This window comes from Myzus persicae, unplaced genomic scaffold (genome assembly GCF_001856785.1).
Source record: "Myzus persicae strain clone G006 unplaced genomic scaffold, MPER_G0061.0, whole genome shotgun sequence".
Lineage (NCBI taxonomy): Eukaryota > Metazoa > Arthropoda > Insecta > Hemiptera > Aphididae > Myzus > Myzus persicae.
The window spans coordinates 43,011-63,771 of record NW_019104289.1 but is presented as its reverse complement, the minus strand read 5'-3'; the positions used below and the strand labels follow the sequence as shown (position 1 = coordinate 63,771).

The following is a 20,761-nucleotide window of genomic DNA, read 5'->3' as shown; positions in this document are numbered from 1 at the left end:
ACCATGATGGTTATGTTATAATATGGCCTTTAAAATATCTTTACTATAGGAGGTTTACATTTGAATACCACATCGATCTATCCGAAATCCTACGATACGTTTTATATTATAAAATGTGGAAATTATTTCGCAGACATCACATTTAGACCTTATATTTTCAACGTTGCACTCAACACACACAAAATAGGCACAAAAAAAAAATCAATCATCCAAAGAATCGGATAAATATATTAATTAGTTATTTTATCATACTTTATACGACCTAAGTGTAGTGTAGAAGATTAGATAACGTTTTGTTTGTCAAACACGAGGAAACTGTATGCCATATATTAGCACGTACCTACCTATAATTCATATTATACCAAGTCATAGTAAGTTTCATAGGTGTTCTAAAACTCAGTTATTACTTATTATTATTATTACCGAGCAGAAAACGTTTTGGGACTCGTAAAACGGTAAGTTAATATTATTATATCGCCAGTGGCGGTGGATGGCGACCGTGTTATACAACAACAACAACAACAACAACAACAATAATAATAATAATATACTAATTGTTATCTGAAACTAAAACCGTTAGTGCACGCCGTGTACGTACGCTATACGACGAGTGGGCTACGTGTACGTATAGGTATAAAGGTGATTGCGATGGGGTTGGTGGCGGAGACTGATAATTAGTTGAGCGCACGTTCTAGCTGGGGTAGGTAAAATAATATAATATATAATATCAACTCGTTTGTAGACGGTGTTACTTATGCATGTGCGTGTGTGGGTGTGTGGGTGCTGTGGGGTGTGCGTGTGGTTGGAAGTTAACGGCGGCGGCGGCGGCGGCGGGCGAAACGACATCATATTTTATTGCGTGGCAGTCGCCAGAGATCCGTTCGCTATAATATTATAGCCATAATATCGTATAATATAATTAATATATATATATATATATGATAGGTACCTACCTACATACTACGTGTACGTGTGTACGGAATTCTGGAATCTTGTCTGCAGTAAGTGAGTACGTGTAGGCACTATTATAGACTATGTATATTATAATAAAGCCACTAACGTCGTGTGGCACGTTAAATAAATCGCTGCACTTACACGCGTGCGCAAATACACTATTGTCATATAGGTATTACTATACATTGGGTGTATATTATTATGACTTGTCTATGGATTTATATGCAATAACATATTTTTTTCCTTTTCACTCTTTATGGACTTTTGTAAGTAATCCTTACGGATCATAATATAGTAGTTTGAAATTAATGACGAAATTTGTTTTGCATATTTCTGCATATTTTTAGGAAATCCAAATTGTTTTGCATAATATTAAAGCGAAAATAAAAAAACAAAAGGTGAATAATAATATTTGGCCAAGCAGAAATATCAAAAATAAATTTTGTAGGCAGCACTAATGCAGTACCTCTTGATCACGAATAAAATGTAAAAAATATAAGAATTTATGATATTTTTTTTATAATATCTAAATATACCTAAACATGTTTGATGTGAACGATTTAAATTTTCTTGCATATTTGTTGCATGTTAATATTACAATTTTGACCGCATATTTTGATACTGTTTAGTACATAAAAATCCGAGCTCTATTGTAAACTTTTATCATAATATTGGTAAGTGGTTTAGTGGTATACTGCAGTGTAGGCATCCGGGTAGTTGTTGCGGTGCCCCGCGGTATTATGATAACATCGTACCGCACCGTACACTACTCCAAATTTGAAATTGAAAATTAATACAAAGTGTTTTCACGTCGGCTATTGTTAATGAAATTATATTTTATATTTTAAACCGAGGTCTTTTATGCTTACAAGGCTGCTCCCGGCAATCAAGATGACAAAAAATCTCGTTCGATGTGGGCTTAATATTATTTTATTACAAGTTACAACGGATTTTACGACCTACTGCAATACATATAGTAATATAGTATATAATCTACATACTTATATATTGGTCCAAAATTTTTCAATATACTACCAATAGAAATTAAACACAGCAACTCTTTTAATATTCTTAAAAAAAAAATTACACTTTGGCTATTACAAGAACAAAATAGAGAAAGACTCATAACAAACGTATAGGATTACTGCATTATTTATCATATTAGTTGTACGACTTAAGTAATTATTGTTAATTTTAGTTTTATAATGCCATATTATATTATATGATTTAACAACACAATGTTTTACATAATACTATATTATATAAACAAAGAGAAAAAACATATATTACTTATATTATAAATATTATAGTTAGATATGTGAGAAATGTATAAATATTGCAAATTGTAAGTATTTAATTTATAAGAACTATTTAACGTATTTATATTTCAAATTGTGAACTCATGGGTCCCCATACGAACATGTTCAGTGGGGCCCATTATCTTCTTGAAGAATAAAAATAAAAATAAAATAAATATTCATCCATTGCACCGTAACTCATCTCAAATGAGCGTAATATTAAGGGGTATGATTGGCCCCCTAATTTCTATACATTCTCGTGGATTGTCTTTATGTACTGTTTTACAAACGTTTGGGAAATTTAATAGTGATGAAAAATCGTAGGTTTTGTTCAAACTCTATAGACGACAACGATAATATAATTGGATAAAAATTAATACGTTTATACCTGACATAACTTTTTGTAATTTTCGAAATGAAAAAACAATCATTACAGGTTTATACTTTATGATGAAAATATTGTTTTGACGAAAAACTAAGAGGATCACATCAATTGTTTATTTATCTTTATGTATTTTAACAACGTATATAATACAATAGTTAAGTATAATATATAAGTATCGAAATCATTGTGATTTTTATCAAAAGGAAAATTGAAATTATCAACTACTCAGAAGATTAAATGAAACCTCTCCGTTTTGTTGAATGTGACATTAAAAAAAATCCAATCTGGATGACAAAAAAATACCAAATCAATGTGTATATTAAAAATGATTTTTATTTTAATTTAAACATTTAAACAAAATGTAGATCACTATTATAGCTATAAATCTAATATAATTATTTTCATTATCAAGTAATTTATAACTAAAATTGCATGACGAAGTTCCTCATTGAGACACTTCTTTACTCTTTTATTTTAATGTCATTACTTTTTTTTATTATTTTGTCAATTACGCTTAATGCTCAGCTCTGTAACAAATAGCAAAATAAAGAATTTTGTTTGAAAAAAATTTAATTCATCTTCGAGTGGACTCGTCTACGTTATATTAAAAAAAGAACTTGACGTGGTTAAACATTTACTATTACCTAGGTACTTGAAACGTGTTCGTTCGCAGAATTATAAAGAATTGAAATTATTTTTCATGAATTTAATTTAAATATAAATAATAATTTGTAGACATTATAATATAATACATAGTATGTTTTTGTTGTACATTTAATCTATTTTGTTATTGCTGTATTTCAATATTTGCATAGAGTATAGGTATTAGGTACCTATCTGTTTACCTACTGAAAATATACATTTTATAATATGATTTAACAATGTTATCACCATCACTTGATCAATCTGTATTCCCATACTTTGCAGCTCTTAAATTATGTAAATAATATTAGGTACTTAATTAAATAAAGCACTTATTTACAATAGGTATGTATTGATAATAAAAAAAATTAAATCAAGTGTTCACTTTTTCTAAAATAATTAATTATTTCTAGCACAATAAATGTATGGCCAAATGTATCATTTCTTAAATTGAATTAAATTTTTAAACAATGCCATGTATCGGATGACTGATGAGCCAACGTGTTTTCCGCTTTTCTCATATTATATGGTTACTCCGAAAAACGGAAAATCACGGCATAATGATAAATGTAAACAAGTGACCATAACCTAACAAGTTAGTCTAAAATGTAATCATATAAATCATTTAATGCGAATGAATGTCATAATTATTTCAATTTCATAATGTTATGTGTTTTCTCTGCAAATTATCGAAATAATTAATCGAATTGACATATTAAGTGACTTATATTTTCAACGATAAAAGTAATGTATTGTATTCCTCGCACAATGACCAATAGTGATAATCATACAAAAATCAAATCAATGTAATTATTTTTCATAGACTAGGTATAATCACATTGGAATTTCATGTCCAAATTTGATTACATAACAAGTGATACCACTGCACATTGTGCATACTGTATACATTTTTTTTTATTTATCAGACATTATTTCAACTGTTTTATTAATTAAAAATGTATAGGTATATTTGAAATAATAATTTAAAAAAAATGTATGGTGATTATGGTTGAATAATAAATTTCCATTATTCATGTGGAAGGTTTGTACATAATTATTGATGTACAGTATAATGTTATAAACAGTAGATACATTTAATTCATGCATAATGTGAATTATTTGTTTGGGCAGTAAATTATAATAAATTTATAACTACCTACTAAATACATTCACGGGAAAAATATTACTAACAGTTATACACTATTTACTTTTACCTTCACGTTTATTTTATCTATTTTTGATGTGTTGATCAATAATTATCAAATATTATGAACAGTGTTTTAACTACGGGTACAATATTATCCAAATAAAACTCATTTTTTTTTGGTTTTATTTATAGTGGTTGTTTTTTACCGATTCGATGGTATGTTATACATTTGTCGTGTTTGCAAGAGAAAAAATAAAAATACATTTCAAAGGATTTTTTTTTATTCGACGATAATGTCCAACTTTGTTGGTCGAACTACTATATAACCGCCAAAGGAAAAAAGTTTATTTAATCAGTAAAATGAATTTCGTTTAGTGAAACTTTGAACTGGATACGTCTGCCAAACACCTTATCTTTCATTTAAATTAAATTGTTATTTTATTTCAGTTTTATTTCCCCTTTTGAAAATTAATAAAAGGTTTTAACTTTTAAGTACCTATACGATTATAATATTTATTATTACTTGTTCATAAGAATTGTATTATTGAAGAAAATTGTATGGACAGAAATTTCATAATTTTACAAACGATTTCCAAATGTATACTATATAGTCAGTTTATTTAACTTGGAAAAGAAATAGTTTAGAGGTACAAGTACAACTGTGATGGCACAACAACAATTTGAGTCCCTAGCTAATTAATATACGTAATATAACCATAGGGGGGCTTAGCCCACCCACACCCACTTCATCACACGCTCAACACATATTATTACCACAGACCAACAAACATTTCATAACTTATTATACCGGCTTACTTTAAACGTTTTTACCATTATCGCGCGTTGGTGGTAGACTTTTTAAATGGACCAATAATCAAATGTAAGAGTAGTAAAACTGAAATTATAAATATTTTAATTATGTGAGTTATTTATAATGATATAGTCTGTGTGACTATATTATTATATTGTATATAATATATATATTTTTCGTCTAAATGTTCAAAATCATTTCCACATTATTATTATAACAAGATACTTATAGATACATGTAAGGAGTAAGCTGACACCGCAGGCGATTTTGAACCTTTTAGCGGGATTAACAAAATACAATTATGAACGTTGTAAACAAACTTTTTCATCAGTTTTAATTAATTATCTTCTTGTCTTTAAGGGCAAATATTCTTATGGTTTCCTGGTATTACATCGTTTGTGGTTGTTTACAAGGTTGTGGATCCATCTACATTCTACAACCACACTTACTTATCACGAATACCAATCGTCTAGATTATGGTTATTATATTACCTAGAAATATCACCTATTATACCTAAATACTAAATATAATTATTATATCTTATTATCATGTAACACAGTCTCAGCGTATCAGCTATATTAATATTTAACCGTCTTTTATAGTTTTTTTATTTAAAAGTATTAATTTTATAATTTTGTAAAATAGTCCTAAATAAAATACCATCCTATTGTGTCCTAATTCGAACAAATATTGGTGGTACGCTAAGAATCAGATAAAGTAGCTTAAGTACTTCGGTCTCCGGCCCCCTCACCCTCTGCCTAAAGTTAAGAACCGAGTATAGTAGCCTATAAAAGTACCACTGAGCTATAACATTTTATTTTTACACACCACACAATAATTTAAAATTTAAGTATCCGAAATTATTGAAAATAAAACCTTCCTAATAACAATCATTGAAATCATTATTTTTATTTTGAATTTTTCAAGTACTTTAAAATCCACAAAACAATGTAAATAGGTACGAAAAAATAAAATAATATGTATTATGGTATGTCGGCAAAAAATGACTACGGTACTCAAAAAGGCAGAAACAAACAAAAGCATTAAAATTGAGAACACCTTTTTTCGAAAATAAATAAATAAAAAAAAACTTTGGTACTTAAAAAAGTTTGTTGGCAATTTGACTTTATACCTGCTATATACATGGGATAAATGGCTGTTATTTATTTATCATATTATTGTCGTTTTTAATACACAGACAATAGTCTGTTGTTCTGAAGGTATATGTGTACAATATACAATGTACATAGTATATATATACCATGTACAATATACAATGTACATAGTATATATATACCGTGTACAATATACAATGTACATAGTATATATATATACCTCCACGACAACTGACTTTAAAAATTGACAGCATAATTGATTTGACTTGTTGAACCAAATTGTGGTATTATTATTTTATGGCGATATTAACTATTCAATTATGAAAGTGTTGTATTATAATCACAGTTAATCCATTCTCTTAGATTCGAAGGGGTGGAGGGGGGTGGGGAAATTAATAGGTCTTAAAAAAATGTTTGCTTATTTCTTTTGTATATTTTGTCATCGCTTTGTGGAGAAAATTTGATTTAACCTTCAACTTTAAAGATGGTTTCTGGCAACTAATTTTGTGCAATTGGAAATTTAAGGGTCTAATTAAGACATAATATAATTTCTTAGAAACCAACAGGAAACGAGAATATTTACTCAACACGACCAGTTTTCGACTTGTTCGAACATTTTTAATTCTATTATTATTTCTTATCAGAAACGACGAACTTTGAGGAGAGTTGAAATTTTCATCAAATTATGATATTATAAAATGTGTAATTTTTGTTTTATTTGTTGTACAACATTTATTCATAGAAATTGCTGGTAATTGATATTCATGCTGTTCAATCATTAACCCCACCGCAACTCTAAGTTATAACTTCCCACCACAAAAGTCGGAGGATTATTATATCTTTATCCCCCAGTGTGGAGTGCCTCCTTTTTCACGTTTTTTCATGTTGTTGATTATTTTAAGCTACCAAAATGTTTATACTTATTGTGTAAAACAATATTGCAGATTGCAAATATAGTTTTGTTTTAAGTGAAAAAAAAAACTATGACCAGTAACATTACTAAACCCCCAATACACTACTAAATATGGTATATATTATGTCATATTATTTTATGTCAGTATAGATATTCTGCAGACGCAATAGACCTGTGTACGTTTTTCCAATTTTCTGTTTATTATATTAAAATACGTTTACAAAACGAATCGCGAAAAAAACACACTTAATTTTTCCGCCAACTTATGGACATCGGTATAGATTACTTTTTTTTTCCAGTCGTGAAACTTTGTCGAGGCGAAGGAAAAAAATAGTTCGGACTGCAATCGCACGCAATATATACGACGGCGATGGTTCTTGAGTACCCGAGGGAACGATAGAACTTCACGCCCCATCAGAAGTCAAAGCACACAAATCGTCTTTTTGATTTCACGTTTTATAATTGAAATTTTTATCAATCGCCATCTTTTACTAATCAGTTGCATCACAAACATAATATAATATTGTACTTACAGATTTGATTTTATAAGTCTACGCATCTATAGTTTTCAATAATAATAATCGTATTATTTTGATTGATAAACGATGACTATTTTAATTAGTGATGCGGAATTTACGCAAAAAATTTGTTTAGTAATTTACCAAATTTACGATAAAATTGATACATTTTTATTAAAATCCAATTTATAGTGTGCCTGTTGAATTTTTTCACAGTATTATGTAAAGAAGGCATGATAAATACAAAATTAATAAGTATTAGTATTTAATCGCTTGATTAAAAATAACATTTAATAATAATTCTTAATTTGTTGAAGCTTCATGACTTATTATATTATTAAGTAATTATAAAATAAAATAAAAATGAACATACAAGAATTGTACGTTAGTACAATTTATTATAACATTTATAATCACAAATTTATTGAAAATTATTATTATTTATAATAATGTCATGCTATTTATAACTTATAATAATATTATATTCAAAATAAATGTGATAAAGATAATAGATAACGTATCGTATTAAACTATATAACAGTACCAGTAACCACATACTCCATATCACAATAATTCGTATCACGGAACTGTCATTATCATCATTTAAAAAAATCTTGATTTGTATTATAATCCTTATATCTTGATAAAAAATACAAAAACATTTAAATAAATTGGTCACTGAACTGTTTGAGTGGTAAAAAAATGTAAATCGTAAATTTTTTTTGTAAATTTACTTTACCGGTAAAATTTTTACATAGTAAATTTACAGGACACATCATTAATTTCAATACCACAGGTAATAATTATAATGATCAAAATTTTATTTTTAAGTTAAAGTAATTAAAATATGATTTACTTATTTTTATTGAACTGTAAATATCATTAATGTTATTTAGCTGCAGTTGTCAAAACTAACGGTTTTATGCTAAGGTTTATTCTTAAATTGAAAATAAAACTATTAATTAATCACACAAATCGTCTTTACCTACAAAAACATAATAAACCCATATAAACATTTTATTCGACGTGGAAATATGTTACTTTTTTAATTTGTCGAACTGCAGGGACGATAGGTACAATTTAGTCGTATAAATCTGTTGTAATTTTAATCGTTGTGGTTAATAACACTCGTTACCTATATACCTGTACGCGATTTCGTAATTTGAAATCATTGAAACGTGATAATTCAGCGTAAAGTGAACAGTTTATATTTACAATAATATTTTATATTATTATAGTTTTTCTTTTAAATGAAATAGACAGAGAATGTTATTACTTTATTAGTAAACACGTCCAATCTAAACTCAATAGAATATACTTAAAACTTAAAAGTACTGCAGCTATACCCGATGATGGACGGTTTCGAATGTACATCACTGTATTGCAGCTCCTGCAGCAGGTAATACCGAACTTTACATATTATATATTCGTCGAAATTAACATAATATTCACATTGACTCTACAATAATAATAATAATAATATTAAACTTCATTCCAGTCGAGACTTCAAAGATTTAAATTCTCCGATACATCCACTACGAGTAGAAATCTCGTATAAATTATGATGCAATATGTACCTACACACTATTTATACAGATTTATACATTTAAGGGATTGCGTATGATGTATTAATATTATGTACAACGAGTAATTAGTTTTGACACGAGGGGAAATTGTGTTTAAACTTTGAAGTGAAAGACGTTACGAGACTTTTACATTTTTCTTCGAAACGAAATCATTTCGTATAATATGCGCATACTGATCGAAATGTGAGTTTAGTCAACATTTCCTTCGGTGGAACGGGTTCTTATATTCCTTAAAATTATTTATTTTGTTTTTTGAAATAAACGCCGAGAATGGCTCGAGTACAGAATGGCGATCATAGTAGGTACCTATAAGTAAATAATGCAATTATATTTCGTAGAATAATAATAATAATAATAACAATAATGATTACTATCCGACGATATACTAATGTTATTTTTATAATTATTTATAATACACGGATTATCGTTGTTGATTATTAAAACATTTTATCCGGGGGTTGGTTAGGTGCCTGTTATAGGTACTTAATAATATTAGCTGCGTATAGTATTTAGCAGTTCATATATTATGTAGTACCTATATAGGCACCTGCCTACACTTCGCAGGCCACACTCGTTTTAAAAGTAATCTTTTTTAATACATTATGATATCAAACATATTCACGTGCACATAACAATATATTATAATGTACAAGTCCCAAGGGTTGAATGTTGTTACTCGTTATAAACGAAAGTGTAATAAGTTGCGAATCGCTCGCACACGCCACTACGCTACATATAATAGGTACACGTCCTCTCTCGCGGGATCGTAAATTGAGGTTGCCGAATATAATATAATATTTAAATTTTACCGAAAGGCAATGGAATCTACTTTGGCGGTTTCGGCTAAATATTTAAAACAATGTACGTATAATATATAGTCGTTTAGATTTTTTATGAAACGAAAAGGTGCAGTTCGATAATGTGTACAATAATATATTGGTATTATTATTATTATTATTTATTTGTTAACGCGACGTAAATGTGTGCGATAAATTTCAGTACCTGTATTGAGTTTATTGTCAAGTTTTCTAAAGGACGGTTTAACAATAATAACAATAAGAAATAAATTATACTAATGGCAAATTATTATTATTATTATTATTATTATTATTTTTTATAGTTTTCGTTTACAAACCGTTTCCTTGATCTAAATCGCGAAAATATAGGCGTTTTTACTTTAATTTCGCTATAGGACGTTTGTTAAAATTTAAATATAGTAGAAATTAAAACTCATAAAACTAATACAACTTTATTTGTGTTATATTTTACCATTCAAATATGCGTTTATATACATATATTTTTTTGTTTTAAATAATGATCATATTTTCTAAAAGTAATTAAATTTGTTTTTTTAAACTTTACTTCAGATACAATATATAACAAAGGAATATAATTGTTTTTATTTCCCATTATTGTTGGAAAGAATGATGTGAGGATTGAGGAAAATAGTTTTTTGTTTAGGTATACGTATTGTATAAAAAAAAATCGAAATATAATAAAATAAGGTTAAATTGCAATAAACCAACTGGTTAAATTACATTTTAATTAAAATCAAAGACCTATAAAACGTATTTATTTAATTAATCTGTACGTAGTCTAATGAGAAAACTAATAGGTAATAATGTAACTGATGCAATAATTTAATAATAAAGATTTAATTATTTACCTAATGGCTAATAAAGATGTTTAATGATAATACATGGTGATTAATTAGAACACCATTACAATATACCAAAACGTACAAATATATGATTTACAATTTACACAATTTTATTATCGATTTGTGTTAACTATTATGAAGTACCTGTATTAAATTCATAGTGCATGTCATAGGTGATAGATACCTTAATGTATGTTATTTAGATTAGAATTTTCAACAAGAATTTTCCTACACGAAAGTTGCTTTAAACGCATTATTGTTTTTAAAAATAAATCTTCGAATATTACGTGAATATTATAAATAAAAGATAAATTTTATGTAGAATAAGCTATTTCTGCATAAGAAATGCTAATTCATAATATTATATACATTATACATTTTAGGTGCTTATAATATATTTATTTTGTTAGTATTTAACGACTCCGCGTAGGTATGTATAATAATAATATGTGTGTAAAAGCGAAAAATAAAAAAAATAATCAGAATTATTTCAATATTATTGCAAACTATTTTCAACAGATGAAGACCAATTAAGAAAAAAAAAATTGAATCATTTTTAGAAAATATAGAAAGGTATTAAGTAGGTATTACGCACATATTACATATTCAATTGTAGGCATGTTGTATTATCATAAGAACGAAAGAAATATACAGGGTGATTTACCAAGTATGGTCACCCCCTTTTCTATTTTTTCAATGACACAATCATTAAATAATCATTAATTTTTAAGTATATTTACTTCAGGACCATATTTTCAAATTCTTGGGATTTTTGTACTACTTAAGGAGTAACATGTGGAGACACAAACCTCTATTTTTCAAATGAGAATACCCCTATTCGGCTATTCAACTATAAATTATACAGCAGATTAGTAGATAACTTTTCTGAAATTTTTGACGTATCAAAATCTAAGGATAAAAGGTCCGTAGTAATGAGTTCGTGAGATATGGGGGCTATGGTGATTTAAAAATTGTAGTTATTCATATTAATCTATCGATACCAATAATTTTTAAAAATGGTCCAAGTATAATAAATACTAGATTCAATTTTACATCTATTTTACATTTATGTAAAACCAGTTTTAATTACTATTATCTTTAATACAAACATTTTAAGAAACTACTCATTCGAATTTTGAATGTGGTACCTACATCAAAATGTTCAAGAAAATTATCCACTAATATTACTTTACCTTAAAAGAGGTGAGTTATCTCTGAAAAACAGAAGTTTGCATTACCACAGGACATTCCTTAAGTAGTACAAAAAAAAACAAGAATTTGAAAATATGTTTTTTTAGTATATTTAAAAATCCCAAAAATGAGAATTTGAATAAATTTATTATTAAATGAAAAAATGGGAGTGAGCTTGCTTGGTGAATCATCCTGTATATTGTTTTAATGGACAGTTTAAGCTTTGTGTAAATCGAATTATAGAGGCGCTTTTAAATGTCGAGTTAATGACTAGATGATGATGTTAGATTTGGCACTCGCAGGGGCGTAAGTAAGGGGAGACGAGGAGGATAAATCCCCCCGAGCCTTACAAAATACATATATTTAGTTAATAATGTGTAACTTTGGGAATATTAAGAAATCTATAGATAGGTGTGCCATACTATGCACATCGTAAAAAAAAGTCTAAAAAGGACAAATTCATAATTATGCCAATGAACACACGTGACCTCATATTATTTGCAGCTTTTCCAACTATTCAGAAGCTTAAGTGCTATTGTCAAACTATAAAAAACGTCGAATATTATTAAATTGTCTGTGGGTATACTTTGTTATACTCATGTGTGTTGTTACTCTACACGATATAAATAAATCAAGTTAAATATGTTATTATAGTTATATATATTATATTTGGACCTGTGTGTCGCGTTTTAGGAGTGGGGAGGGGAGAGGGAGGTTGGAACAGTATAGGAGACAGAAATTTAAAAAAAAAAGTTGCAAAAGTACCGATATTTTTTAGATTGTTTTTATATATTATAACAGGTGATTAGCTATTTTCGACTGTTAATCATTTTAAAATATTGCATTTAGACAGGTATTTAATTACAAATAAATAAATAAACTGTATAGATTTGCTGGGGTACATAGGAATAATAAGCAGGGAACTTTCTACCGTCTATATCGATTTTATACTTCTGTAGCCTTGAAGTGTTTGACTACGGTGACAAATTTAAAACAATGTGGCCGTAAGGAAGTATATAGGTACTTGCAGGAACTTGTCACTGCGCTGTTTTAAATATTAATATGCAAGGCGTAACAGGATAGATATGACAAATGAAATAACTCGTGTTCTAATTAATATTATTTTTTTTCCTATAATTAATCATTAATAAATTAAAATGGTGCTGACATTTAGAGATTTAATAAGTACGACCGAGTATAGTATAATTATTTAAGTAGTTGTACACTCGGTGTTTAAAGTTATAAGTTATAATATTATAAGTGAGAACCGATTACAATATAATATAGTTATGGTAGTAACCTACCTATCTACATGGTATCATTTTTTTATTTCGTAATATTGTCATTTGATATCCATATTATATATTTTATCGAGACGCAAGTGCACCTACATATATAATTTAAAGTGTTGAAAAAAAAAAAACAACACAGATTATTGTATTTTGTGTCACGGGTGTAATAAAAGTGCATCGGTCCGTGAACGGGTGCAGCGAGTATGGTGTGTGTGGGGTGTGGGCGGCAAAGGTCTGGGTCGAATGAGGAAAAAGAAAAAAAAAATGAAAATTACAAACTAGTGTACCATGTCTGATTATGCAAATGCTGAAGTTGTGTCCGGAATATTGTTCTCGATCTCGCGGGGTATAGACTTTAATCTCAGTTTTCCCCTTGGCTGATTCCCTCTCGCGCTACGTGAACAAACTTTAAGAAAAATATAATTCGTCTCGATACAGAAAAAAAAATACGAGTGCGCATATTATTATTATTATTATTATTATTATTATTATTACTATTATATATACGCGTATACAAAATAATATATTATCGTCGTATATATTATATGCGTGTACGGTGTGCACACAGAAAAAGCGCAACGAGTTTTGCGAAATGCATTCCGCATGGTTTTTTGTTATTATTGTGTTCTGTAATACACGGCATTAAGACAAAAACAAAAACGTATTTTCTTTGTGCGTTACTTTTCTGAGGACTTTTTTTCATTGAAATTTAACTTTTGAAAAACCTGCGAACTTGCGTATAAACTGGAAATGATTAAGATTTAATCGTGGAAAATAATATGTTGGGTAGTATACGTAATATAGGTATTAGCCATTAGGCAGTATTGGTAGTGTGGTAGTATAGATGTCACCACGGAAATACTGCAAAAGCATTTGCTCACCGTCGTTGGTTCAAAATGAAAAAAATAACAATAATAAGTAGTATAGGCAAGCCTGGAAGAGTTGATGACTATTTTTAACTGAGTTAAGTTAAGTTGATAGAAAATATTTTAAAAAGTTTAATGTTAATAATTATTCTAATTTTATTTTGAACTCTGTTAAGTTAAAAGTTATTTGAAAACTTATAACTAACTTATTATCTTAAGTTAAGTTATTTATCGAGCAGCTGGTTGTATAATGGTTTAAAATAATAAAAAGTAAATGTCTATGCTATATATATATCATCAATAATAATTGTATTATATTTGTTATTTAATTATTTACAAATGAACGAAATTGGATTTGATTTAAAGTAACTCGTTATTTATTAAGTTTATATCAATAAAAATCAGTTAAGTCAAAGATTAAAGTTGAAGATAATGAAAATTAAATTTTAAAAAGTTAAGATTAACTTAACTTCAACTTTTTAACTAGTTTATGCCCAGGCTTGAGTTTAGGTATAACACCACTAGTGTATCACTCTGATAATGGGCACTTAAGAAAAGGAGGATCAGCAGAGACAAAGAGATCACCACCGGCGGTCATAGTTCGCGAATCGATGATAAACTGACTCCAATCTGCTGATCACAACTGTTACTCGTGACTTCTAAAATATGTATGAAGTCATGTAAATAAACTGTGTCGGGCCAGCTGGAAAACAAAGCATAGGAAGTCTTCTCCCGGTTCACACTACACCCGTGTACTTATGTATCTAACTATAATTAAAGGAAGAAATAATATCAAAGCTACGAGGGAATCAATCCGATCTAGATAAAATCGAACATAGTTTAAAACTATTATTTTAATTATTATTACTTTGTTATTTAAATTACCGCGTTAGGTATCTGTGGAAAAAATATATGCTTAGGTATTAAGTTTTTTGATAATTCAACTCAATAATAAATACATTTTTAAATACAGTACATAATTTTTCTTATGTACCTACATATGCGCAAATAACAGAACAAAATCTGTAAAGCAGGTGTGAGAAATAATATGGTTACTCAATGTTTGTATAGATTTAATGATTAAACAGTTGATTTAAATATAAACATATTTATAGAAATCATTTTATAAAAGATCGAAATGACGAAAACAAAGACATTAAAAAAAGAAGTAGGTACATAGAAAAAATAATATTATACTGTGTAAACCTTAAGCTACTTGTTTGGTAATTAACAGTACCAAGTCCAGTATCAGTAATATTTTTGTTTACATAAAATGTAATTTATACATTTGATATACGTAGTGGTAAGAATATTATTATTTAGATATTGCTATTAAGGCTGATAAAAAAAAATGAATTTTAACTATAATACTGTTTGGTATGAAGCCATAATATAAAACAACTAGAGCGCAAAAATCATATATGTATATAAATTATATTGGTGGTACCTACGTAGATTTTTCGAATTCCGTCAAATGATTCAATAATTTATTTTGCTGTTTTATAAACACGATCATTATAATAAATTATGAAATATTACGAACGACAAGATAATCGATTCTAAATTGATAGCAAGGATAACTTATTGTCTAGTACCTACATATCAGATGAGAATTTTCGAAGTACCTACATAAAATTAAATTATACAGACTACGAAAGATAAACCGTTTTACAGACAAATGTGTAATAGTATGAAAATACAACATTTACTTTTATTTCTTTAGGGTTTTGTCAACAACACGGTTCAATTGATTTGAATAAAAATAAGGGTTTTTTATAGACTACCTGTTAACACTTAAATGGGAATGTATTCATTTTTTATTATTATTATTACTATGAAAAGTTGTTGTTATAGATTTTTTCACAATAACAACTGCAAGGTTGTAATTAACTGAGTCTGAATTCTGAAATAAATAAAATATTTTATCCACCAAAAACGTACAAATAAAAAACTTTGATTGTAAGTAATTTATTTGTATTTCAAACAACAAAAGTTGTAAAAATAATCTGAACAAATACCAGCTAAATTATTATAAAAGGTTTTTTCTGTTACCTTTTAAAACTAAGATGATATTTCAAAAGGCCTTGTATATTATTTTTAAAGTCATTTTGTCATATTTAATGGTCAAATAGTCCTTTTTTAATGTTCAAATTATTTGTGCTTTTGGTTTTTTTTTAATAACTAAACTATTTCCTCGCTGTTAACAAATTATGGAAGCTTAAATAATATCAGCACGACTGGTAATAATTCACTAAAACAGTTGTTGTCATTGGACATAAATATAATTTTTCCCGGTACATTTTGTATTTGGTCCCAAAAATTATTGCCCTATTCGAAACACAACAAACCCATTATCTGAGCTCTGGTAATTATCTTGTCATAACGGAAAGGACGGTGCTTTTGCATTAACTCCGAAAAGGCTATAGGAAATGGACGAGTAGGAAATGAACCAGAGTTTATCAAAATATGCACGCATGATGTCCAGTTGTTGAATATATTATAACATGTTTTATGTAGGTATATGAATATGACACGACACTAGATACCTTTATATATATGACTTATATGTGTAATATATAAAAGGTATATATATATATGTGTGTGTATAAATTTACTACACGTTCTAATGCACTCTATGTGTTCCATTATTATAGTGCTCAATGCACTTTCAAGTTTCAACTAATAGTTTATATCACGTGTACACGATTCGCGGTCTATGCTTTCACAGAACAGCGGTCGATCGTTTTATATTTCAAATTAATAATCGAGATGATATTTTTATTAAAATCATTTTGCATTAAATTGTCTACCAATTTCGATTATATTGTTATCAGAATCATAATATACAATCATCATATTATATTATAGGTACATACGATTATTCACCTACATTCTATCATTATGTATAATAATTTAGAAATAAAAAAACAGTAACAATTTTTCGAAACGAGTCTGTGCAAAAATGTTGAGATCAGTTAAGAATAATATTATCTTTCAATTCAATAGTGGGATAAATGGTTTGAAATTATCGATTTTAACTCTATAGCTTTTACAGTGTTCGCAACAAATAGGTAATATCAAATATAACTATACTTTTTAGGTTTTGTTTTAAAACTACCAATGAATAATAATTGTATATTTCCTCAATTATCCACCCCATGCTTTATATTTTGCCCACATAATGCAGGTGATATTTGGACTATTGGATCTATAGTTAGTATACGGGTAGTTCAAAATATTCACTGTAAATAAACATCACAATTTGACAACATTGCATTTTTTTTATATTCGAAGGTTATTGCTGTAGCTTTTTAATTCTAAAGCTCTGAAATTCAGATAAACTCAACTATAATTTTTTTTAATATATAAGTGCTGCTTAAAATGTTATTATCTAAAAAAAATAACTTGGGTTAGGTTTCAGACTTATTCAGAATCCGAAATCGTTTTATACTTCTGAAATCTGTCAAAAGCATGTCGCTTTAAACCTTTTCCATGTGAATTCAAATTACAATATTTATTTGTAGAAGAGAGCTAAATTCATTTTAAACTGAATAATGGTTTATACTACTGAATTTTTAAAATCAAATTGTGTGTAAAATAACACCATACATTTATTGACATGACATGTAGCGAAAAAAATACCGCAAATTTCCTATTTATTCGATTTTATTATCAAAACTGAAAAGTTAGGGTACCTATATTATGTTTTAAGTTCGAACAATTTCAATACAGCTTTCAAAATAAAACAAAAATCCTACAATATATGAGTAGGAGTATAAAATATATATAGTATACAAGCTAAACGACGAATGCAGGTGAGTGTACATCGTGTTATTATATATTATGTTAGCTACTGCACCAATGTTGGTCGCTAACCTAACTATAAATTCATTAATTTTCATTGACTCCACGGTAATATTTGTACTCTAGGTTTTTAATTTGTGTCAATAATTTCACTATTAGCTTAGAAATTGAAATACGACAGCTAAAGCTGTCTTGTACATGATATGAGGTACCATAACTTCGTTAAATAGTTTACAAAATCGCAGATTAAAATGATAATATCGTGAAAAGAATTAAAATTTGCATTCAAATGCCCATTGTTCGTAAGTAAGTACTGTAATACTTCAAAATATAACTCATGGACATTGTGAAATATTGCGGTGCCACTTTGGAATTAACACTGTTATATAGGAACGCCACTGAGGGCCCTCGTTTTTCCTTGTCAAGTGTGCTCTCCCTTGTATCAAGTCGTTTGAAAGATTATGCAAAAATGTGCACTGCAGAAAGTACGGGTGTAGGTACAGCCTTTGGAATTCCGTGCAACAAATATTACGTATACCACTCGAAAAAAACATGCAAATCCCCAAGATTTTTCATTTCATCTAATAAATCGTGCGCGATAATTACATTTTACTATAAGTATTCATCTATTGATACATTTTTTCTCGCGCGAAGAGAGGTTGTCGTGGCATCACGATGTGATATACCGAATAAATATACGTATTTACATTTTTCACCTTTTTATAACAATCAAGCTGATCCAATGCACTATACATACTGTATTTAGTGTATTATTACGTGAAACAATTACCATATAACCAATCGCGTGGATGGCTTAAATATACGACACTACAGATTTTATAAATGTATCTATTAAATAATAACATATGACAACACATTTTTCGAACTATACAAATCTGACGAAGTATTCTAAGATAGTTAATTATATATTAACGAATCAATCATATCAAAATAATCGTTCTGAAACTTAATAACATTCATTCGCACACTTTGGCTTGGCGTAAAAAGTTGTTTCATATGATTACTATTGTGGCACGCGTATTATATGGCTAGCATCAGCCTGCCCTGCTAATCTATATTATTTGTACTCTCTTTTAGTAGCGTTATAGTAATATAGTAGAATATATCCCTCAACTCGAAAATAAAGCGTTTTGTTTTTTGTTTTGTCGTGAAAAATTTGCGCCACTACCGCCGGGAGGTATTGATTTTTTTTTGATTTTTTTTTACACAGCTTACAGCTGTACAACTTATATGTATATATATATATATATATACGTGTATATAAACGCACACACGGAGGGAGTATTCAAACTTTTTTTCGCATTACGTACCGCCGACATTTGTGGCTGTTAAACGCGAAAACGAGAAACTGTACTCTCCCTGGTCGGAAAGTTAAAGAGTTGTAAAGTGTTCGTTGGTTAGGGATCAGTGCACATTTGCATAGGGCTTATAATACAGGACCACGCCTATTGAACGCATGGAGTTATGTTAGCATTCAAAACTTTCGAGTGTGCTGGATATGAAGCGCCCCCCCCCCCCAAGTTGAAAAATTGAATGAGGTAAATTAATATTTCGAAGATTTATTTATAAAATATTACTCGTTTGTCGATAATCAACATTATAATGTATTTCAAACTGCAGATTCCGGTAACGTCAAGTATTAACTATTAACCCAGGAAATTTGTTTTAGTATTAAATGATCATAATTGATTATATTATGTCCCTGTGCCTCATACAACTCACATCCATTCAGCCTTTTTTTCACGTGTTTTTAATTATCCTAATATTGCGGTCGATTAGATTCTTCCCACCCTACCCGCCATAGATCTATTCAATATGGACTACCTATATTATGCAGTGCTGAGAATAGATAACGAAAGTTTCATCTAGATAGGATGCAGATCGTTCTATATACATATATTTAGATACAGATAAAGATTAATATGTTTTACATTTATTTAGATTAGATAAAGATCGTCTAACTTTTATTTAGATAATATGGTAGATAAAACTAATTTTTATTTTATTTAAACAAAAAATGTACTTCTTTAAATATGTGAATATAAAGTAACTTAAAGTTAATAGGTACATACAGTAATATGGCAGTATGATGTACTAATTGGATAGTGTTCTGATAAAACAATTTTAGTAAAAAAAAAATGTATATGATTTAAATGAAATGTAAGTATCTAGATAAGTAAACGTGCCATGTAAGATAACGAATAGATAAATGTCACAATAATTATCTAGATAAGATAATATATGAGTAATTTCTTATCTATATATAATTTTCAACACTGCCGATATGATATAATAGTTTTCTGTAAATGTTTTCTATTATTTTTACTAATCGTGCGCCTCAATAGAGGAAAGTTATTTGAATTTTCGATGATGTGATGACAATAATTCTATTTAAAATTAACATTATTGATATGATAATTTGATCTGAGACTGAGAGATCATCATTAAACTTATAATTTCACAGTGATATAACAAAACTGAAGAAAAAATATTCCAATGGAAATAATTAACTTTTAAATAGCTTTTAATATACACAACCATCCTCATCGTCAAACAT

The 20,761-nt window shown here is 28.3% G+C and overlaps 1 protein-coding gene across 2 annotated transcripts in view; it reads right to left on the bottom strand.

The window, feature by feature from the left end:
- LOC111040930 (L-xylulose reductase-like) overlaps window positions 1-20,761 on the bottom strand; it is a 32,805-nt gene that overhangs the window by 7,977 nt on the left and 4,067 nt on the right. Inside the window, exon 1 of one of the 2 annotated variants that reach the window (XM_022325013.1) lies at window positions 954-1,031. The exons of the other annotated variant lie outside the window; for it this stretch is intronic. The gene's annotated coding sequence lies outside the window, so the exon portion shown is untranslated. Of the gene's footprint in view, window positions 1-953; window positions 1,032-20,761 lie in introns of those variants that run through there. 2 annotated transcript variants of the gene reach the window in all.